Raw genomic sequence first — 23668 nt, forward strand, 5'->3', positions numbered from 1 at the left:
AAACTATTCTTTGTTTGTGGATAAAGAATATCGGGTATTTTTGTTATGCCTTCAAATTCATTATCTCATTAGATCCTCAAAACAACGCCATGAAGCACACTAGAAGAAAACAGTCATGCCCATTTTATAGATAGTGAAACTGAGACTCAGATGAAGTCTCTTGAGGTGAAGCCATTTGATTCAGGTCATGCTGTTAGGAGTGGCCGAATAGAAATAACACTTAGTGCTAGGTTCAGGGTTCCACACCATCTTTCCAGGTAAATCTTTGTGGAGAAAGTAGAAAAAATACAGATACACATCTGTATGTGTATGCCAAGCTTTAAGACTTCAAATTCTTGGGCACTCCTAAGACGTTGTAAATAAGAATCGATGTGTGCGGGAACCCAGGAAGCTCCCCCAGGGGAACTGATGCAGTAAGGCTGGCATGGTGAACTGGCATCTGGAAGCCAGTAGAAGAAATAGTTATGCTTGTTTGTAGTTGTAAAAGGATTCAGACACATGCTGGGCTCCCGCAAGCCTCTGACTGCTCTTGCCAGGACAAATGCCATAGCCCACTAGCTGGGGTTCCACCCATCAACAATGTTGCCATTCCCCGCACACCCCACCCCCCCCCGCCCCATCCACCCTCCAATGGCAACCAGCAAGAATATGTCTCCACCCCCTATTCACAGGCTCACAAACCCCACTTAAACTTTCCTGAGCTTCCCAGACCCTTAGCCTGGTTAACAAGCCCTGCCTGGTCTAACAGCATCATCTGCCCTTCTCTGTTCCCCGGCCCCATGTGTGCCTTCTTTCAGAACTGGGAAGATTCCCTCCTACCCCAGGGCTCTTGCACGTGCTCCTCCTGCCACCTCCCCTTCCCACTGCCCCACCCTTTCCTCTGGTTCACACTGCCTCCTTCTGCCCTTAGCATTATTTCTTCAAGAAAGTCTTTCTCAACTCCCAGTCTAGGGCAGATTCTTTGTTATAACTTCTCTTGCCTGTTCTCCTCACTGACTGTAATTGTGCACTGAAGGGAGTGGTTATTTTATTTAGGTCTATCTTCCCTCACCACCAGCGCTGGGCTTCTGGAGCGCAGGGACCATGTCTCCTCCAGGGGTCCCTGTCCATCTCCTCAGTGTCTCCTCAGTGTTTGACGCCCGGTAAACATGTGTGGAATGATGTTGCAGGACATGCGTGGCAGGAAAGACCAGGAGCCTGCTGCCTCCACTTCTTGAGTCCCAGAAGACAAGAAGTCTTTTAAAAAGGCCAGTTTGATGAAGTCATTTTCACATCGGTGTCTCGTCAAAGTGCAACACCACTCGGTTTTATTGCCAACTAACATGCACAGCTGACACGCTCAACGTTGTGCTGCCCACAATCCCCACCCTGGCTGTGAGGGACGCTCCCAGTCTGCTTGATCTCTGTTTTGTTTGAATTTTTATAAGGTGGATTATTTTTATAATCAGCAAAGGCCATAAAGAGAATGTTCGTAGTCTGTCAGAACTGGGTAAGACTCTAAGGTGACATTAATTCTGTCTCTAAAAATCAAAATTTGGAGGAAAGTGTAATGTATTTAATGGAGGTCCCTCATTGAACCTAGTTAAAGAAACGCTGGAAATTGAATTGAAGTTTTTCTGGGCATTCTAAAGTTAAGAAAAAGAGATAATGGTCTGGTTCAAATGTCCTCATTGTCTTCACACCCCTGATGCCGGCTGGCTGGGTCCAAGGACCCAGAAGAAGAGGTCCTGCAGAGCCGACCAAGAGGTGTCTTCGGTTTCACACAGGATGGAGAGCAAACATGAGCCAGGAGAAAGGGAAAGCAGAATTTGTTGAAAAGAGAGAGCAAATTTGGATGAACTCTAAGAGACTCAGAAAGCAAAGGAGGGAGTCTCTCCTTTACTTGGGGTCTGCGTTTTGTTGTTTGTTTGGTTTTTTTTTTTTTTTTTTTTTTTTGGCAACTGTGGTCTGGTGTATGGATCCTGTCAGAAATCCGGGACCTGGTTAAACAAGGACAGGGTCCAGGTGTCCTTCATAAGTCACTCATCCCCTGAAGCCAGGGCGCCAATGGAGGCACACGGTGGCTCTGCTCCATGGTTCCTTAGATATCGGCTCTTGTGCTAGAAGACTCAAAAGATATCTTCATCCCTTTGTCCCTTACAAAGGGACATATGGTGTTCACATTCCAAGGCTTGTGTACAGCGGGGCAGAGGTATAAGTCCTAGCTGGAATAGAAGCTAAAAAAGGAGCAAAGATAAAAAAAATAAAAATAAAAACAAACAAAAGGTCTTTTTTTTCATGGGGTCCCTTCAGTTTCCTTGTCTCATCACAGTGGGTTGTTAACTTTAAGGGATCCAGCAGAGGATTGGAGAGGTGGACCATGAAGAGACAAGTAACTTCTCAGAGAAGGGCACCCGCTTGCTGGTCTGATGGATGGCGCCTCCTAAGTAAGGTAAGTAGATGGAGGCCAAACAGGAGGCTGGTTCTATGGCCAGGCGGTGTCATCCTTCCTCCCCTCACTGTCTCCTTCCTCAACTTCTGCTTCACCCTGAGCCCCTTTCCCCACCCACTCACCGATACAGAAAGGAAGGCCAGCAGTGGTGTGAGATTTTTTTTTCACAGTACTGCTTGCTTTTTAAAACCCAAAGACTTAGTGGGTGTTTTGTTTGGCCAAGTCAAAGAATCCGCACATGAAATGACTGCACTTACCCAAGACCGTCCCTCCCCTCCCTCTCCCCTCCCTAGATTCTGGCTCCTTTCTGGCTTCTCACTGATGAGAATCTCTTTGATTTCTTGGTTATTAGAAAGAAACATCAGAGAGCTGTTCAAGAATCTGTGCTTTTGGTTGGGTCTGGAGAAGGCGAAGGGCTGTGTTGGCAGGAGCAGAGCCTTCAAAGATAGGACAGGACTTCCCCGCCCCGACTGTCAGGTGTTTGAGAGCCTGCTTCTGGAGAACCAACTTAAGACACCCAACTCACTGACTGCTCTGTACATGTGACCAAATAGTCCCCAGGTGTCACCCTTAACCCTCTGTTTCCTAGAAACAAGAATAGTCTCGTTGTAAAGGAAGTGGTACTTCACTGACACCTCCTTGGAATAGTAGTATTGAACCCTGTCCAAGTGCAAAGGCACCAGGTTTTATTGCCTAGTACCATGCTCAGCCAGCGTTCCTGACCTTGGTTCTGTCCATGACCTCTACCCTGATCTGGAGAGACTCCCACAGTCTCCTCTACCAGTCGATGTTTGGTTTGAATTTTTATGTGGTGCATTATTTAACCCACACCTAATTGGAATAGTATTAAACTCATTCTTGATTAATTCTCTCTGGAAAATCTCATCTTATTAAGTACTTAACAGAAGTTCAGCTTCATTACCGAAGCTGATCGGATTCTGTTATTTAATGCCTGAAAGGAGAACGAATGTCAGACACACCGACCCATTTTTCTGGTCAACCTCCTTTGACAACACAGTTATCCTAACTAAAGGCAGTCACATTTCTTAAAAGAACAGTCCTTTTAGCTTTTCTCTGATTATTAAGTATCTAAATGCCCCGCAGATCCTCAGAATACCTACAACAGTTTCTAGCGACACTTTAAAGTACTGGTTTCTCCACCCTAAGTGAGCAACGGATTCACCTGGGGCACATTGATTTCCAAGGGCTCCCAGGTCCCACTCCAGGCCAGTCAGTGGTGGTGTCCTGGTGGCCCATTTAAAGTTCTGCAGAGTCCACAGTCTGGGTAAATACCCAGTAGGTTCTCCTACTGGGTTTTTACCCCAAAGATACAGATGTAGTGAAAAGAAGGGCCATCTGTACCCCAATGTTCATAGCAGCAATGGCCACAGTCGCCAAACTGTGGAAAGAACCAAGATGCCCTTCAAGGGACAAATGGATAAAGAAGATGTGGTCCATATATGCAATGGAGTATTATGCCTCCATCAGAAAGGATGAATACCCAACTTTTATATCAACATGGACAGGACTGGAGATTACGCTGAGTGAAATAAGTCAAGCAGAGAGAGTCAGTTATCATATGGTTTCACTTACTTGAGGAGCATAAGGAATAACATGGAGGACATTGGGAGATGGAGAGAAGTGAGTTGGGGGAAATTGGAGGGGAAGACAAACCACGAGAGACTGTGGACTCTGAGAAACAAATGGAGGGTTTTGGAGGGGAGGGGAGTGGGGGGTTGGGTGAGCCTGGTGGTGGGTATTAAGGAGGGCATGTATTGCATGGAACACTGGGTGTGGTGCATAAACAATGAATTTTGGAACACTGAAAAGGAATAAGATAAAATGGAAAAAAAAAAAAAAAAGAAAGTATCTAAAAAAAAAAGTTCTGAAGCTGGTTTTCATGTGTAGCCAGGGGTGAGGACCACTGACTTAAGGGCATAGAGCCTCTAGGAGGCCATGAGCACCAGCTTCCCCAAGAGCCATGGCTCTGGACAATGCAGGAAGAGCTAACATGGTCCCTGGTGGCAGCCCCAGGTGACACTGCACACACCATAATAACAGCGTCACTACACGTGGGCTGCTCCGTGCCTTGCTCCCCTCTTCCCTCCTGCTTCACTCCCTGCACTCCAGCCAAGAGGCCCCCAGGAAGCCCCTTGTCAACCCACACTCTCATAAGAAAACATCTACCATGCAATAACCTTTTGTTCCCATAGCATCACAAAAAACTCTCTTCCCCAAGGAGATTTCAAATCAGGAATTTTATCTTCTCATTTGAAAATCTGGGCAGTAGAGCCTCATGCATTTTCATTCATTTCTCTCTTCCAATCTGGGTCATTTTTGCTCCTGGCTGAAACTTTCTCAGCCTTGGTGGGTGTGGCTGCCTTGATCCCTGGGGTGTAATTCTAGAGAAGGAGTTACTCATGTTCCCAGAAACAAAGAAATGTTAAAAAGAAAAGAAGAGGCAAGAAGAAAATAGAACCTAGAAGCTGTGACCTCAGTTTATGACTGGCCTCTGTTAAGCCTGGCCCTTAATGACGTTGGAGCCCCAGAGGACTTTTTTAAGCCTAATAATGCTCTCTCATAAAATGTTAAGAAACCACAGTGCGCTTTTAGAACTCCAAGCCAAAGGGTAACTAAATTTAATTAAGTAGGTACATGAACTCTAAGATGTTTGTATATATTGGTATTTACCTGCATTTTTCTGAGGGGACAGTCTCAAATTCTCAGATGCGTATGTGACCACATGAAGTTTGAGAATTAACGACTTGATGTCCAAAAACAGATGTATGACAGGAGGGACTTTGGTTGAAACTTCTATATACCCTGTGTCTTCCCCCTCACTCTGTTTTCTTACCTCTTCTTCTGCCACCACCCTTCACCATCTAGGGGCTTTTTAATGCCACCATATGTAAATTCCTGGTCTCAGAAGAGGGGAGCTGAGGCCACAGGGCTCCCAGAGGCCAAAGGTCAAGGAGACCAAGTGCCCCAGCACTCCAGGCCTGCAGTTTTTCAGAACAAAGATCTGGCGCAGGCTTTCAGATGGCCCGTGAGGTGACCAGCAGAAGTGATCCAAGACTCATGGACCTGCAGGCTAAGGGCTGGATTAGTGAGAGAGGTTGACCTCTCTTCTGCAAGTTTATGTGATGATTTTCCATGCATTCTTCAAAAGTCATGACCAAGTGGTCATCTGTCACTGTCAGCCTTCCTATGACATCAATGCAGACACACAAAGACACCCAGACTGAGGGAGAGAGAACTGCAGTCCCCACACGGCAAACATTTCTCTCCCTGCCCCCTCTGGTAAAGCCAATACTGGTCAGTACCTCTTCTTTGATGGGGTGGATATTAATAATGTTTCCCCACCAAGGGAGGAAACACAGGTCTCTGCAACTAAGTTCCATAAAGGGAACTGTATGTTTGGAGACATGGTGGACAGGGCACAGGGAGAGAGAACCAACATTTATTCACTACCTAGAATGGGCCAGGTGTGTGTTAGAGACTTTCCCCGTGTTATTGCCTGCAGGTCATGCTCAAACAAGGGAGCAATTCTGGCACAGAGTTACACTGTAGGGCTGGAAAAGTTCCCTACACCAAGGGACTTACTCCTGAAATGACCAGCATAAATCTTTCTATTTCTGTGAGAATGACTACCCATTTTGTCCCAGGACTTCACTCTTTATTCTTTTTTTAAAAGATTTTATTTATTGGGGTGCCTGGGTGGCTCAATAGGTTAAAGCCTCTGCCTTCGGCTTGGGTCATGATCCCAGGGTCTTGGGATCAAGCCCCACATAGGGCTCTCTGCTCGGCAGGGAGCCTGCTTCCCCCACTCTCTCTCTCTGTCTGCCTCTCTGCCTGCTTCTGATCTGTCAAATAAATAAATAAATAAAATCTTTTAAAAAAAAGATTTTATGTATTTATTTGAGAGAGAGAGAGAGAGAGAAAGAGCATGAACTGGGAGAAGGGCAGAAGGAGAAGACACCCCGCTGAGTGGGGAGCCTGATGAGGGGCCAACCGAGGACCCCGGGATCATGACCTGAGCTGGAGGCAGATGCTTAACTGACTGAGCCACCCAGGCACCCCTCACTCTTTCTCCTATAGCAGTGCCATCCAGTAGACTGTTCTGTGATGATGAGAATGTTCTGTATCCATACTGTCCAATATAATCACAACCATGAGCCACATGTGACTATTGAGCTCTTGAAATGCAGCTACACTGACTGAAGAACTGAATTAGACATCTTGTTTAGTTTTAATTCACTAAAATTTAAACATCCACATGTGGCTAATAGTTACCAGTATTGAATAGTGAGTTCTATAGTCACCCTGAGCTGTGGCCTGGCACGTGGTCACCTGAAATAAAGACTAAGTTTCACAGCCTCTTTTGCAGGCATATGATGAAATTCTGGCCAACGGATGTGAGGGAAAGTGACGTGGACAACTTCCAGGCTATGACCTCAAGGGAAGAGGCGTTCCCTTCACCCCCCCAATGCTTTCCACTTCTTCTTGCTGGCCGGAGATGGACAGAGCTGTGCACCATCTGGAACTAAGTGATGAAGACAACACCATAGGGGCTGCGGAGCAATAGGATAAAAGGAAGCTTTGTTCCCAAGAATGACTTCAGGTGGCAGTTCCCTACTTTCAGCTCAGACAAGTGCACGTGAGAGAAACTAAAATTCTATTTCATTTAAGCCACTGTAATTTTAGGTCACTGAGATTAAGCCACACCTATATCCTGTTCTAACCACTCTACTGCCCATGTCTCTCTTATAGAGATTGTGGGGAACAAATGTCCCAGCTATGATTTTGATCATGTGATTTCAAAGCTTCTGCCAGGTCTTTAAACAGCTGAAGGGCAGACCCCCAGAATGAGAGGCCTCTGCTTAGCAAAGCACTTTGGTGAGGGGGCAGATCTGCAAAAGTAGACCTGAACTTAGCAGGTTTAAGGAATAGAGAGCTAGAGGCTATGCATAAGGAGAAAGAATCAAGTTTGCAGGAAGACTGGCTTCTAGAGAGGGAAAGAGGGCCTGGAGAAGGGACAAGGAGAAACCTGAGAAAGTGGCATCAAGAAAGGCCTCAGAGATGATATGACCAGCAGGGTCCTGTTCTGTGCCATGACCTCCCCACTGTTCCAAGTACTACTGTACACCACGGCCACGTGTTGATGGGGCTCTGGAGAAAATGAAGGATTTAGAGCAGCATCAAGCATGAGACAAAGCAGTCCTAGGAGGCAAGACTGAGGCTTAGCTCGGGAGTGTAATAGGAAGCAAGAACTCTGAGCAAGAGGTGACTAGGACTCCAATAAGCACCTTGAGCATCCCCAGAGATATTATGGGAAGGAGCATGCTGGCTTCCACCATTCTGCCACTCTGCTTGAATGTTAGAGAAAAGTGTCACCCCAAGATGTCTCTATAGCCTGCAATATCCAGGCAGCTGAGATTGGTTTGCAGTTCCCTATAGTACCATCTTTCTCCTGGCCCACTCCCAAAGCCCTGACAGCCAAGATGGGAAGGGAAACAAATGTTTCCTTCTTGCTTTCTCTGCATTGGCCTGGATTACAGGAGATCTGCTCCTCTTAAATCTAGAGTACACAATCATTAGAAGAAGTGAGAAAATCTGTCATCGGTCAGAAGGCCAAGATGGAATAGTGGGCCAGGTGGTTGGAGACATAGGGAACAGGAGCTTGGGATGAGCTGGAACCCATAGCTGGACTGGCTCTTGAGGCAGAGCATGTAACATTTGCGGGAAGGTGTTTGCTGTCCTTACTGCTGAGAGTAACACTTGTGTTCAACATCCAAATATACTCTGTTTACACTTGCTCAAGTGATGGAGTTTTAGGGGCTGCCCCTGGGGCAATGGAAAGGGGACAGGCATTTCTATGGAAACCCTCTTAAATATGGTGCTATCCCATCTTTATTCAAGTTAGACATAGACTGAAGGTTGGGATCCACTAGGAAAAGAACATTTGGGAATAAGAATCACTGATGATTATTGAGCACCTTCTCAGTGCTAGTATTATGCTCCATTTGTATATTATTCACAGCAATTCTGTGATGCAACCTTTTTTTTTGCATATTAACAGATATGGAAACTGAGGCTGGGGAGATTAATAAATGGCACAAAGTCACAGAGCAAGTTAAGTGGTCTGGCAGGGGATTCCTTTTTTTTTCTTAAAAGATTTTATTTATTTATTTGACACAGAGAGAGTACAAGCAGGGGGAGTAGCAGGGAGAGGGAAAATGAGGCTTCCCGCTGAGCAGCCCCCCCCACCCCCCCCCGCAACATGGGATGACCTGAGCTGGAGGCAGATGCTTAAATGACTGAGCCACCCAGGCCCCCTGGATTTGTTTTTTGTTTTTTTTTTTAAATGATTTATTTATCTTTAGAGAGAGAGAGTGAGCAGAGAAGGGGGAGAGCTAGAGGCAGAGAGAGAGAGAGTGCGCACAAGAGAAGCAGACTCCCTGCTGAGCATGGAGCCCAACTCAGGGCTCCATCCCATGACCCTGATCATGACCTGAGCCAAAATCAAGAGTCTGAGGCTTAACCAACAGAACCACTCAGGCACCCCTGGCAGGGGATTTGAACCCAGGCCAGCTGCGATCAGGGTCCACACACTTGTCACTACCATTTCTTGCCTCTTTGTTCTGTAGGTGTTACACTCAGGCCCTGGTTACACACAACCCTTCAGAACCATGAGCACAAAACTTAGTGTAGAAGACTCTACCCTCGGATGGTAAATATCCTGGCTTAAAACTACACGGCTATTAAGCTACGGCCTGGTAGTTTTTGGTTTTGTTCCATACATCTCTTTATCAACTTAGTTACTAGCCACATCACAGAAACCATAAAAGCAGAATGTTTCCAACATGTTTCTGTGACTTGACATTTCTAGTAGTTTGATTCCAGGCAAATAAGAATTTTTTGTAATTTGAACAGTAAATGGTCATTTTCAACCCCAACTCAACTGAACAGATACATAGCTCACTCATTTTGTTATTTATTGCCTGCCAAACTAACAACACACAGTTTCACTAAACCTTGTATTTTGTAGGAAAATTATATTTCATTTGAAAATACATGTGTTGAAATTTTTTAGTTAAACCTTAATGAAGCTCATTTTAAAACACAAAGTGTCTGATTGAAGATTGTATGCATAGTATATTTCTTACACCCTTTTCTGTTGAGGTATAACTGACATATAACATTATACTAGTTTCAGGCAGACAGCGTAATGATTGAATATTTATATATGTTGTGAAATGGCCACCACAATAAATCTAGTTAACATCCATCAATATACATAGTTATCATTTTTTTCTTGTGATGAGAACTTTATGATCTACTCTCTTAGCAACTTCCAAATGTGTAAAACAATGTAACCATAGTTGCCATTGCTGTACATTATATCCCCATCATTTTATAATTGGAAGTTTGTATCTTGTGACCCCCTCCACCCATCTTGCCCATCCCTCTCACCCCCTGCCTCTGGCAACCACCTCTATGTCCATTCTTAGGACCTAGGGACCAGCTTCACAGCCAGCTTCACTCTTCCATTGCAAGACTATTCAAGTAAAATAATGCATTCAATGATTCGGGAAGAAGATGATTTCTTCCATTTTAAGGTAGTATCTCTTATCTTAGAATGAAGAACTGGAGGTTTATCTGATACTGACTTTGCCTGATCAAAAATACTTTATGTATTACGACATTAATTTTTAAAGGGGAAGCTCCAGGATTACCTTCCTATTACATTTTTAAAAAATCTATATTTCAAATAGAAGATGTATTTTCAGTTCTGTATTTTGGTGTATATTGAACCTGTATTACCCCATAGGTAGAAAGCAAGAAGAGGGTTTTTGGATTTTCTGTTACATGAACAGTTACATTGAATGTATAAGTGAGAAGATAGTCTTGAGCAGCTGTAAAACCACTGAATCTGATTTTCATTCTGTCAGACTGATGGTGATTTGGGAGTTCAACTTCATCCTAAAGAGGCTCAAACATGAGAAGAGTGTCACTGGCATGGAAAAGGACCTCCAAAGAGCTTCTTCCTGCGGGATTCAGAACCTGTACAGCATCTTCAGCTAGTCTCAGTGCTGCTGGTGAAATGTGTCTTCTCAGATAAAATAGGATCCCAAGAAATGACATTTACAGAGTGTGGGTCGAGCCAGTTTGGAGCAAGACTTCTCACAAATTCACTCTGCAGTCCTCCCTGCTGGCAGGGACCAAACTGTGAACGTTTTTAGCATGAAGAGCTGGCACATGGCTCTGACACACAACCCCCCCCAACCCCCTACCCCCGCCATGGTTTGAGCCTGTAGAGAACCAGGTAAGATGTTGTACAGTTTGCTTCTAATACCCATGTCCTCTTGACATTGTGAATTTTTGCACAAAATTACCTAGAAGGCATCACAAAATGCTCTTTACTTTAGGAAATCATTCCTGTAAGTGAAAAATCTAGAGCAATCATTGGAGAGATTGGGGGTTTCCTTTTCCAAAGTTTCTGGAGCCAACTTGAAGTTTCTTTCCACCCAGGGAAAAACTGCTATAACACTTAGGGGGAAAGAAGTAAAATTTGTTTGTTTTAAATGTGAGTCATGACAAACCTAGGGATTAGAAACTTAGAAAGAGGAAAACTTATCTGAACAAGGACAGTAGCCAAAAAATTCAGGGCAAAATTGGGGGGAAAAATCCTGTTGTTCCAAGACTTTTCAGACTTGCAAGTGTCTGGTGCTGTTGAAAGATACCTCACATCCAGCTAGTTACCCCACTGAGCTATGGGATGCCTCAAACACTCCTACATCTCTACAAAGCAGAACAATACATTATCTGGAAGAAGGGATATGCCAATCCAACATAACTGATTTTCCAACTATCAGAATCCCGAAAGTAGAGCCTAAGGTTGGGTAAGGCTAGAAATTGGGAACCCAGTGGAGAAGGGAAAAAAGATAAAAAAAATAGGTTCAGAGTAAAAGAAGGGACAGTGCCAGGCATGAAGGGTGGCCCCAGGTCGCCAAGGGAACCTGGGTGCCTAAGTTTTGGGACTAGGAGGTGGGATAGAACGAAAATCATCCCTGACTACCTCTCCATTAAATCCTTGTCAACTATGACACAGGTACACCTATTTTTTAAATCAGTTTTTCATAAACTGTTATGCAAGACTTGTCTTCAGTCATCACAAAGCCTGCAAACCTGGCTACGCCACACAGCGACATGACTCTTCCTGCAATGTCTACGCAGCTCTGTTTCCAGGGGAACTACCAATCACAGCCACTTCTGGATGGTTCACTTCCAAAGTACTCTGCCTACAGGAGCAGCGCGAGTGCCTGAAATCCACAGAGGTGGATGGCTCATTACAACCAGCAGCCCCAACCTGCTCTTAGACCTTGTCACTGCCTGGAACAGCTAACTAATATGGGAGCATTTCCCCTCCACCCGCCTGCTGCCACCTCCTGCCCTCTGGGAGGGGTGGGAGGTGGAAACGAAAAGGTCAGCACCTCTGAGTTGTCCTCAACCCACACAAGACACCCTGGAATCATCAAGAACCACCGGGGTTCCCCTAGATATTTTTCAGCATCCTCCCTTCATGCTCTGCTTTGCAGATCATTCAACATGCCCTGCGTCATGGATGATTTACCAGCTTTTTTACCAGTTACATTACTTCACAGTGGGTGGAAGCTTCCATTTGGCCTGTAGCCCTCCCAATCTTCAAAACAAGCCTATTTTCTACCATACGCCAGTTTTCAGGCGCCAGCCATCACGTTAATATACCTGAGCCCCAAATGACGTCCTTAAAATAGGGGAGCTCCAGATAGCTGTCCTGCCACATGGGCCTGTTTCTTGTCTAAATTAAAAACGTCCACATCTATTTTTTCCCCTCTTTCTGGGAAGATGACCTACACAAGTAAGGATGTGCTATAAATGTCTTTCAAGACTCAACTTGTAGGTTCTAATTATAATTAAGAGAATAATAATATTACTTTGCATTTCCCTGTGCCTTTCTTCCAAAGCGCTCGGAGCATTCTCAGCGGCGTGAGGACAGGTATTACAAGTTCGTTTGTGTCTACCTGCAGATTCTAATTATACCTTCTTTTGATTCTGGTTCTAAACTCATCTCCCTTCCCAGAGCCCGAGGCCCAAGGACGCATCACCCGGGCTCACTTTCCCGGGTGTCTGGCCTGCCCTCCCACCCCGTGTTATCTGATGGAGGCTCTTTTCACCTCTGCGTTGCCCCGGTGCTGGGCCTGAGCCTCCGGTGTTTTTAGAAGTGCTGAACTGGCTCTGTCTCATCCCTGCCTCTTGAGCCTCTCCACCTCCGCCCTGGCTCCCCAGACTCCCCGGTGCCAGGGAGGCAGCTTGCTTCCTGCCTCTGCCGCCAGGAAAGGGCCTTTCCTCTGACCACGCAGAGACTCCCAAACCTGCCCTGGGAGGACCCCGTGCCCTCCTTGTCCCAGCTTCAGGGCAGGAATGGGCTCGCTTATGTCCATGTCCCTGCTACTCTGTGTCAATGTGACGGGCCAGAAGCTCTGTTTTGTTTTCCAGTATGCCTTTGAACTTGTAGTGTGGGCTCTTCCCCTGGCCCTGGAAAGAAACCCAGGCAGGACCTCTGACTTTCATGGTCCCTGTAAGCAAAAACTAGAGCCCTGTGGTCACTGTAGTCACAAAATAGTCTCAATCCAGAAATTAAAAGGTCCAGTCTTATGTCATAATGAAAAATCTGAACCAGATTGAAAGTTGAAGCCTCTCCTGGCTCCCAGCTCAGGCCAGTTGTTGGGGTGGGGTGGGGGTGGGGACAGCCGTGATTGATTCTTTCCCCTACTTCTCCTCTCTGAAAGCACAAATTGCAGGTTCCCCGCATGCTGCCCCCAACCTTGCCCCCCAACCCCACACAGCTGGAGAAAGGAGAACTGGAGGAGGGAGCAAGAAAGTGCCAGAGTGGGCCTTCTCCAGACTTGGCCAGTATAACAGTTCCATTTTCTTCAGAGACCCCACCAACCCCCTTACCAGCACTGCTGGGTTCTCTCACCTGTGTGCCTGGGGACAGCAGTGAACGGGACAAGATCAAAGTGGTTTCTTCTACTTCTTTGGTTCCTGGAAATTCAGTGATGTCTATGCTTCTCTCAGCAGAAGTCCTTTCACGCTCCACCTCCTAGCAACACTGCCTTCAAGGTGACTCCCCGGGGTGCAGTGCCCATGACCCCACACTAGTTCTCTAAACATACACAGTGTGTGGCTGCGTTCTTTGTCCTGCATGTCCTCGGCCAGTCCTCTTTCCCAGCCCTGCCAGTGAGGCCACCAGCCCTAGTCCATGCAGACTAGTCCAGGTTGGCCCAAGCCACAGTGATCCCCAAACTGAAGGCAACATGCATTAAGTTCTTCGTTAGCCCTTCTGTGGGGAGGGGAAGGAGGCACATCCTGCCTCGGTTCCACAAGTGTGCAAGGATGTGGGAGCTCTCAGCTCAGCATGCCATCGGCTTTCTCCAGAAATCCTTAATGAAAATCTTGCCTCTTAACTCTGTTTTTAAGTTGGCTGTTGAGAGGGCATTATAAATAATTTCTTTGTACCTCTTTTTGAACATGGTTTCTATTTTTCCTGGTTCTTTGGATATGACCCAAACCTGGTAAGAGAGGAAAGCATGAGCACAGATCCTGGCTGGCCTCCCTTGGGGAGTTGAGCATCACAAGATCCCAAGATCTTTGATTGTTAGAACACAGGTCTTCCCTACTTCCAAGTTGGATCTCCTATGATGCAGGAGTGTTGAATCTCTGAAGGAAAATGGAGTTAGAATTTCTTTGTGTGGGTTTTCCTGTGAAAATCAGTAAAGCTAGATTTTCTTGGCCTCCACCAAAATTGAGGTGGAGGCCAAGAAGGCTTTCCAACAAGAACAAGTAAGCCAGCCATGGTATTTGAGCTGACGTTACAAATGCATCTTGTGGGTGCCTGATACCCAGGAGTGTATCCCCTGTCATCTCAATCTCCTTCCCTAATTAAGACAACTGTAATATGCTTTGGCTTACCTACCCCTTCCATTAGTATTCTTTGGGTGTCTGAAAGAACACTTTGGAGAAGCATCTAGACATTTTGAAAAATGATGGTCAAAGACAGTGCCTGATATATTACCTAATGTTTCACCTTATGAAGGTAACTGCATGATAAAACATATATCAAAATTCAGTACCAGAGGATATCTCTATCCATACTCAGACTTGTGTGCTTTCTTTTATTTGTCAATGAGAGCTGTACAACTTGGTGTATTTCTCATTTTTCTCTGCCTACCAGGAAGCTCAGCACTAAAGTGAATGCTTCATTGCAATAACATATTCATCCCAAAAAGCTGGTGTGTCTACCTCATTCTGCTTTTAATTGGTTTCCATTATTTCTTTCTATCTTGAAAAGTTTTGCTATATTTATGGATATATTTTAACATCGTAAACCACCTCTAAACCTTTTTGTTCTTTTGATGTCATCATAAATATGAATAAAACTCACATTCATTCATTCCTTCAAAAATATTCATTGATCACTTGCCTAGCACTTCATATTGGTGAAGAAGAGATGGTACCACTAGTTGCCTTCCCTCCTCTTGGAACTTTCATCATACTGTAGAGTGAGAAACAATGGTGAGCGAGCCAACCTTCTCTCCCCTCAAAGAGCTCACAGGGCACCAGGCTCAAATGGAGACGAGGCACACTAAGAATGCAGGGCACTGGAGACGACTCTGTGAAGGAAAGTCAAGACATGGTGGAGTTATAGAAACCAAGGGAAATGAGTGTTTCCAAAGAAAGAAAAATCTCCTATGACAAAGAGACCAAGGAAGACAAGAACTGAGGTGTGCCCACCCAGCAACAAGAAGGTAATTAGCTACTCTGCCTGGACCAGTTTCACTGGAATATTGGATGGGAGATGAAGAAGTAGAAATAGTAAGTGTAGACAGTTCTTTCAAGAAGTTTGGCTATGGCAGAGAGAAATAGGCTGGAGGAGGGTGTGATGGCTGTGCTGAGAGGGGCTCAGCCTCATTTGGGTAACTTCAAATAATTATTTGAATTTCTGTTGAGTTTTAAGTCTTCTTGTGCTTAGGATGAATACTAATTTTCCAGAAAAGAGAGCGTCCCAGGATGACTGGGCTAGCAGATCAAGGAGGTAACGAAGGATACAACACTTGAACTGCTTGCTGGTTGGCTATCTTCCCTTAAATTTCACTGAGCCAGTGGCTGATATCTTCTCTGAGCAACCAGGATTCCAGGAGCACCTAAGGACTCTATTCTTGACTCCAGTGTCTGGCACACTTGGCTGCCAGTCCACAGCTGGCCTCCATCCCAGCTTGACTTAAGAACACCACAGCTTTCCAAAATCTGCACTATCAATTCCTCCACACAGCAGAAGGAGAGGGCTGCCAACAAGCCCCATGAGCATGGGAAATACATTCACATTCCACTTTTCCAGCCCTGGCTTCAGGTCCCATTTGGACCTCTGCTGGATGCTTTTCTTGTTGACCCTGCAGTAGCTTGATTCCTATTAAGGATGGCTCTAATGATTTATGAAAGCAATCTGCAGTGTGGTTTTAATGTTGGGAGTCTAAAGAAGGAGCCAGATAGCTTTAAGGCAGATAGAGGGGCCATGTGAAGTTTTTCCAAATTTGCTTTCCCAATTGTTGAAGGAAAGTGGTAACTTTCTCCAAAATCATAGTGACTCAATATATAATTACACGATATTCCACCCACTCTTTCTTCTCTATCATGCACTTAACTTGTACATCATGTAAACATTCAATCAACTCTCTCCTATCTTATAATGAGAGTTCTGTGATTGCTTGCATTTCTTCCTTTGTGTTGGCTTCCAGGAGGCTCATATTTGGGTTTTATTTTCAGATACAACAATCTTTTCGGATTTTTTTGGTTGACATATTTATTTATCTACTCTGTTTGATCTTTTTTTTTAATTTTGCTCATATTTTATTTACTTCCTATACATGACATTTTTGGAAGCTGCTTCATTTTTTTTTAATGAGGTAGGGAATAAATAAAATCAATAAACCATTTGCAATCCCCTGTTTTATGAATTCATTCTGCTTTTAACTCACTCTCATTTGTGATGTAGGAGGGATTCTTAATCTGTTTTCAAAGATAAGCTCTTTGCTGTTTCACTGAAGACTTCAGGTAGGAGGGTGTATATGTAATAAGACACAGCAATGTGAGCTCTGAAGGAAGACTGCCTGGGTTCAAATCCCAAATCCACCACTAACTAGTTGAGTGACTTTAAGTGAGTTCTTTAATTCTCAGCTTTAATTATGAGAATAAGACTTACTTCTTAGTGTGATTGTAAGGATGAAATGCTAAGACATTCACACATAGGAAGTACCTAGAACAGGTGCTCACTTACTGTGAAGAGTTACTGTTGGTGTGGGGCAGGCAGGTAATGCTGAAATCAAGGCTCTCTACAGAGGGCGAAGAGGAGGTGGCACCACTAGCTGTCCTCTTTCTTCCTGGGCCATTAGCCAGTCTGTAGAGAAGAAAGACAGGGCTGGGTGTGCTGACTGGCTTGGAAATCAACCCCCTCTGCCCAGGAGGCCTGTTTCCTAGTGGAGACTCTCACTCAACGTGGTCTGATCTTCATTTTCCAACTTAATGGGTTGGACCAAAAAACTTCTGAGCAAGCTGTGTCTATTCTTAGGTTGAATCCATCTCTCAAGCTTTTAATTCCAATGGCAAGACTTCTAGTTTGGTTCTTTGTTATTACTAGTCAGTCATGCAATCCATTTTTATTTTTATGAAGTTACATCTTCTCGTTGTTAAAAGAGACAAAGAGTCCTATATGGGAATCCTCTGTTCTCCTCAGAGAGGTCACTTTCAGCTCTATTAGTTAATTATTTGGGGTTAACTGCTTTCTTTCTAAACAACGTGTTCATATTGTTGTTTCTTGCCTACTTATTAGCTTGGGCAGCTGGCATTATGCTGCAATCCCACTATAGAAGATAAGGGTTGAGTTTGTTTCCACTCATGTTTCCCCACATCATCCATTCTCCTCACATTCCATCCTTCCTATGGTTATGCTCTCATCTGATTAGATCACTACTTAGTATTTAGATTGTTGTGATTATATAAACACATTTGATGGCCGGGCAGTGTGATGTACGAAGAATACTTTTCCTTTCCTATAACAGCTTTATTTCCCATGGAACCAATACTTGCTTTTTCTCAATGCTTATTTTCCTATGAATTTATTGCTCATTTAATCCCAACCCCATTGTTTAAACCTCCTCTTAGCCTGTTCAAATACATCAGGTATCTCATTAGCCACGTCTTTTTCTTATTAAAAGAGGTTTTTATATAGTCAAAATATATAAAACTTTGCTAGTTATGTTTATTTCAAATATCTTCTCTCATTTTATATGTCGCTTTTTCACTCTTTTAGTGGCACGTTATGATGAACTGATGTTTTACTTTTTTTAACATATTTAAATTGTATTTTATTTTATATTTTTACAAATTTTGTGGTTTATGAAAATTTTCCTTCCTTAGTTGTCATAAGAACATTCCACATTTTTTGTAAAATGTTTACGTTTTGACTTTTTAACACTTAAATAGTTCATCTACTTAGAATTGATTTCTGTGTGTGATATGAGGTAGGAGCTCAAGTCCCTCCCTCCCCCTTTTTAGAAGCTCTATACTGTCCAGAGTAAGTGAAGGGCTTCCACTAGTGTGTTTATTATCTTTAGCCAAAGTCCTCCCTATAACTCTGCAGAACATTTCTCTTGGTTTCACAAATGAATCAGAGGTTGGCAAGTCTGTGATAGAGAGGACAATGTCTGTCTGTTCTTCTGTCATCAGCCCCGTCTGTCTGGGCCAATTCCTATCCTTCTCCTTTTGGGCTTCCTGACTTATTTGGAATGTCAACAAAGGCACATCTACTTCTTCAATACTCCAATGACTTTTAAGAAGCACTCAGTGAGGGCACCTGGGTGGCCCAGTGGGTTAAAGCCTCTGCCTTTGGCTCAGGTCATGATCCCAGGGTCCTGTGATGGAGCCCTGCATCGGGCTCTCTGCTCAATAGGGAGCCTGCTTCCCCACCCCTCTCTCTGCCTGCCTCTCTGCCTACTTGTGATCTCTTTCAAATAAATAAATGAAATCTTTTTTTTAAAAAAGCACTCAATGATAGCAGAAATGAACCCATTGAGAGCTGACTGCTAAGTTTGCAAATATTTGTTATTTCTTTCATGGAAGGAAAAATTGAGAAACATCTGTGATAATAGCCAATAGTGAAACTTTTCTGGACTGCAGATTTCAGGTCTTTATTCCTTCCTCTCCTTTCCTCCTCGCTGTAACAAAAATGCCCGTTAACCCCGGAGGCTATCAGACAAATGTTCATTGTGTTGACCTTGTTTGACTCCTTTTAGAAAAACTGCATACCATTAGAAAGAATTTGCAGAGCTGTGATCTCAGCCAGCAACTACAATGTCAGTTTTCAGCAAGCTCCTGCTGAGTAAGAAAACAGAAGATTTAACCACATTGGTGAGAAAGTCAGATGTTTTACATATAGGCCACAAGACTGTTGTTGGCTGCCTTCTGCAGAAAAAAATCCCAGGCAAACGTATTTCCTCTCTTGAGAGGATCAGACTCCTACAGAACCACTCTCTCTCCCCAGTACGCAGTGCAGTCAAGTGAAACAAATCATAGATGAGGTAGGAAATGTCTCTGAAAGAGAAGGGTAAGCAGAGGATATTTCACAGAGAATGGCTGGGAAGTTAAGCACAGTGCTATCTTGAAGTGAGCAGGAAACAGAGAGTTGGAAGATGCAGTGCTCTTTCTCCATGGGCCTGAGCTAATTTCTGCTCTGCGTCCTTAGGTCTTCATTTGGTGTCAGACTGGATGAGATTCTGAGTGTTCATGACTCTCAAAATAAAAACATGATAAAAGAATCCTATATTCCTATGATCAGATGATATATCTTGTTCAAAAATAGTAACGATAATGCAGTAAAATATGAATTAAAAGAGAAATGACTGCATTGGAAGGTGTTTACTTGACACTTGGAGGAAGAGAGGCTGTCTGGCCCTCCTTCTTTCCAGGGAATGGCAAGTCCTCCAGTCTGGGAACAGAATGATGGCTTGAGCTCCAGGCGTCATAAGGGATTTCAAGTAGTAGAGGTTTTGCTTCTTTGTAGTCATCAGAGAGATGTCTCCGTCTCAGAGGAAAAAAGCGAGCTTGGGGGGCTTGGGATGTGGGTAGACCCGGTTACTAGGAACTGGAGTTTCAGCCACTGCAACTCTGTGAACTTAAGCAAGGAATGAGAGCAGCAGAGTGGCCCCCTCTGAGTGCTCGCATAGTGAGCGAGCACATCAACAAGTGACTGGTGTGGGCTGAAGGCCAGAGAGCCTCCTGAAAAGTTCTGCTTTGTGTAAGTTTCCTCAGACCCTGCCCTAGCTTGAGGGGAATAGTTCTAATAATGAATAAGCTGCAGAGAGTCAAGGCTCAGGGTAAGATGTCATTTGATTTAGAAAGCAATCAGGGAGATGTTTTTGCACCTAAGTGTGCTATTTACAAATACATACACGCCACAAACCACTGTTTTTCCTTAGCATTTACATGCCAGGATTGGAGTTAAGTACTGACATGCTAACATCTCACAAAAATCATTTCAGTGTATGTATTACCATTAAATTAGACACAGCTTTGATGGGAAGAAATGTCTGACATCCTATATCCTACAGGACAAAAATATTTTAAACCATTTAAACAAACAGGGTTTGGATTTTCTGTAAATAATGTCACATATGTAAGTCACATTTCTACTTGTGCTTTGTGCAAAAACTGCAAGCTTTCCAGGAATATAAAATATAAAAATGAAGAAAACCAATGAGTACTGTCCTAGGAGAGGTTGAAGGAGCGTCAGCGGGATCCTGGGCTGGGAAAGACCAACTGACTCACCGGAAGCAAGCCTGCAGAACCACAGACGAAGGCCTGACCGAACAGGGGTGGCCCCCACCAAACAAAAACTATTTCATGTCGTTACCTCTAGGACTATCCCCACATGCCTGGTGGGGGAAACGAGGCACGGGAAGATGAAGCAGCTGCCTACGGTCACACTGCTGACCGTAAAAGAGACAGGAACTGAACTCGAAGTCATTCGATTTCGAAGTCTATGAAATTTTACCGACGAAGCTGATCCTTCTGTCCCTCCCCTTCCCATGCTGTTTTGATGGTTTTCCTACACAGGACCCATTCTCCAACAGGAAAAAAGAACTGCATTTTGACCCCCGCAATGACCTTGCCGATTGGAAGCGAGAGAGAAAGGGCACCAGGCGCTGCGCTGTTATCTGTAGGGCTTTCCTTTTCTCTTTCCTTGGTCCTTTTTAAGTACAGAGCTCTGGAAGCAAGGTGGTGTCAGAGGCACACAGAGCCACATTGATTCGGCTTGTCGCTTCCAAAATGCAGTTTCAGAGCTGCTTCCATTCCCTCTCACCCCAACCAGCCAGACGTCCTCCCGCCCACCCGCCATGTGCTGGCCGTGTGCAGTTAAGCTGCCTGTCCCTGGCACCTCTGCGGGGTGGCACCAGCTCGGTCCCATCAGAGACCAGCTGCAGAAACCCTGCTGTTCGTCAGCACCCCTGCATCTTGAGCTAGAAATAGCCCTGCAGTTTCCAAGTACCAGGAAGAACAGAATCGGGATGGGTGTGGGTAACTGTTTTTTTCAAGCTATTTGGTACTTAATTGTTTTTCTATTAGGCTGTGTATATGAGTCCTTTCCAAAGTCAGTAGAATCTATCCAACCTTGGGGGAAAAGAAGACTTCACTGCCAGCCAGTCCAGAGCCCTGGACTGGCCGGCTAGCAGCCCTGTTTTCTGCTCTCCCATCGCCCTTCATCTTCAGGGAAGCAGGCAGGGCCTTCTTCTCTTTCTGACAGCTTCGGTCTTAGATGTTTCTTACAAATCTCTCCTGCTGTTACTAGCAGACAGCCGTTATCACTCTGAGAACTAAAGGTGCCAGAGTGGGATTATAGGGGTGTGGGTAGGTGAGGGGTGGCAGTCGATGGTTCACAGAGGAAAGCAGTGGGGTGAGCAACACTCCACCTCACTGATTTCTGATTGAATGCTAAGTGCAGTTTCCCTCTACACTCTCCCTCTAACTTTGTCAGTCTTCCTAAGAACCTGAGGATTCCCCACTGAGAGTGAATGTGGGCCACCTTTGGTCCTTAGTGTGACACAGCCTCTTGCCAGGGTTCATTGCCAAGGAGAAGATCTTGGCTAGATATGCCCTTAGTTGAATGTCCTTGCACAGGGCACAAGCTGCATGGCTGTGCATGGGGTCCCTTGTCCTATCTGCCCACTTCCTCCTGCCAGTGTAGAGATGTCATTTCTCTCATTCACTTCTGCTTTTCAGAGTAGGTTTCCTGAAGGCCAATGAATCAGCTGCATTTTATGCACCTTCTCCTGATCCGTTTTAATCTGAGAGCTATCGAGAAAGGAAGAGTCCCTAGACACCACAGATATACATTGTAGGGAGGATTCTTAGTTATCAGGTTCTGTTAGCTTGGGCAACCATCACAGAGTCTGCAATTTTCAAATGCTGGGGGACATTAGTCAGCTTTCAAAATGTATTATTGCCTGAATCTTCTATAAAGAGATCCTTCTATAGGACAGGATATAATAAGTGTTAATAAAAACAGAAGAAAGACAATTCTAAGTCTTAAATAAACTGAAAGCCCTTTATTCATTATCTGTTCACCAAATATGTATTAAGTGCCCATTGTGTGCCAGCTGCTAGTATACAAAAAAGACATGAGACGTGATTCGTGCCATTATAAAAATGACATAGTAGGAAAGAGAGAGTTTAAACAAAGAATCCCACAAAAGCATATCATTAGAAGCCATTCAAGTTCTATGAATGAGCAGTACTCACTGCCCTTTGAGAACACAGAGTATGTCTCATTTGTTCTGGTACCTCCAATGTCTGTTACTTAGTAGGTGCTAAATAAATATGTGTAGAATCAATGGATGGATAACTACATAAAAGAAAGAATAACTGCATACCACTAGAACCATCTAAATGCACATGATTAGTGAGATACTGTTATTTCTGGGTGATTTTTTTCACCTTGGTTAAAGTTTCATGTCAATCTCAGATGATCAGATCTCTCTGTGGGTCAGATATAAATTAGGTGCTCCAGAGTCCTAGGCATGCAGCATCTCCTCACCAGACCTTGTTTGCTACTCTCTGAAATTCTTGGACTAGTATAACCTTGCATGTTTTTGGAAACTACGTACTGGAAATAGTCCTTCAGTAAGGAGAGTCAAAACCTGCCTCAGGCATGGTGTATTTCTACCTCATTGTCTTCATAGCCTTCTTTAGGTTTTCCCCTGGGTTTATGGCATTGTGGTCATCTCTGACATTCTGATTCTACTTGTCTGGTTTGAGACTCTGGTTATAAAATACTGAAATACATTTAAGGAAACTAAAAAAAGCAGGGAGAATCATAAAGAAAGAGAGGGGATTTCACAGGAGCCAGTTTGGAAAATAGAGCCTATCTCTCTCTCTCTCCCTTTCCCTCTCCCTTCCCCTCCCCTTTTTGCTCTCCCCCCACCATGTCATCTGTGGACAAAAAGTTTGATATTTTCCTTCCCAATCTGTACATCTCTTAATTAATTAATTAAGCCTTATTGCATTTGCAATGTTTCCAGTGCTATGTTGAAAAGGAGACGTGAGAAGGGACATCTTTGCTATGCACCTGATCTTAGTGGAAGATCTTTAAGTTTCTTACCACTGAGTATGATGTTAGTTGTAAGTTTTTTATAGATAGTCTTTATCAAGTTGAGGAAGTTATAGATTTTTTTTGACACATCCTTTTTCTCTACCTGAAATTCTAGTTATTTCTTTCAGCATCTTCCCTTAGGCTGTTCTCAGTGGGTCAAGTGCAGAGCCCAGTTCTCACCCATTCTTGGCACTCAAAGACCCACTTATGTTCTTTAGGAGCACACCCCATAGGTCAGATGCTCTGGAGTTCCCTGCTAAATCATGAAGTCTTTTGGGACAGTCCCTCCTTCACTGCTGTCAGTCAACTCCTCCCAGAACACTTTATTATAATTAGGGCACAAGGGGAAGATCCCTTCTTGCTGTTGTTCTCTAGTGACTGGACGAGATGGGGATGGCCTCCAAGATCTAAGGAGGAGGGAAACACTTCAACTGTTAAGGATTTGGAGGCAACTGAATCAGATACAGGAATGTCTCTCAGACCTCTAGTCTCTG

General features: G+C 44.3%; 1 long non-coding RNA gene across 1 annotated transcript; it reads left to right on the forward strand.

Annotated features, from left to right (window-relative positions):
• Nucleotides 1–1310: 1310 nt before the first annotated feature.
• On the forward strand, nucleotides 1311–7621 carry LOC116877208. The gene is made up of 3 exons (XR_004384579.1): nucleotides 1311–1427; nucleotides 2330–2431; nucleotides 6819–7621. It is a non-coding gene; the product is annotated as an uncharacterized LOC116877208 (long non-coding RNA).
• The last annotated feature ends 16047 nt before the right edge of the window (nucleotides 7622–23668 follow it).

The sequence above is a fragment of the Lontra canadensis genome, unplaced genomic scaffold (genome assembly GCF_010015895.1).
Source record: "Lontra canadensis isolate GAN:19392208 unplaced genomic scaffold, GSC_riverotter_1.0 scaffold50, whole genome shotgun sequence".
NCBI classification, from domain to species: Eukaryota; Metazoa; Chordata; class Mammalia; order Carnivora; family Mustelidae; genus Lontra; species Lontra canadensis.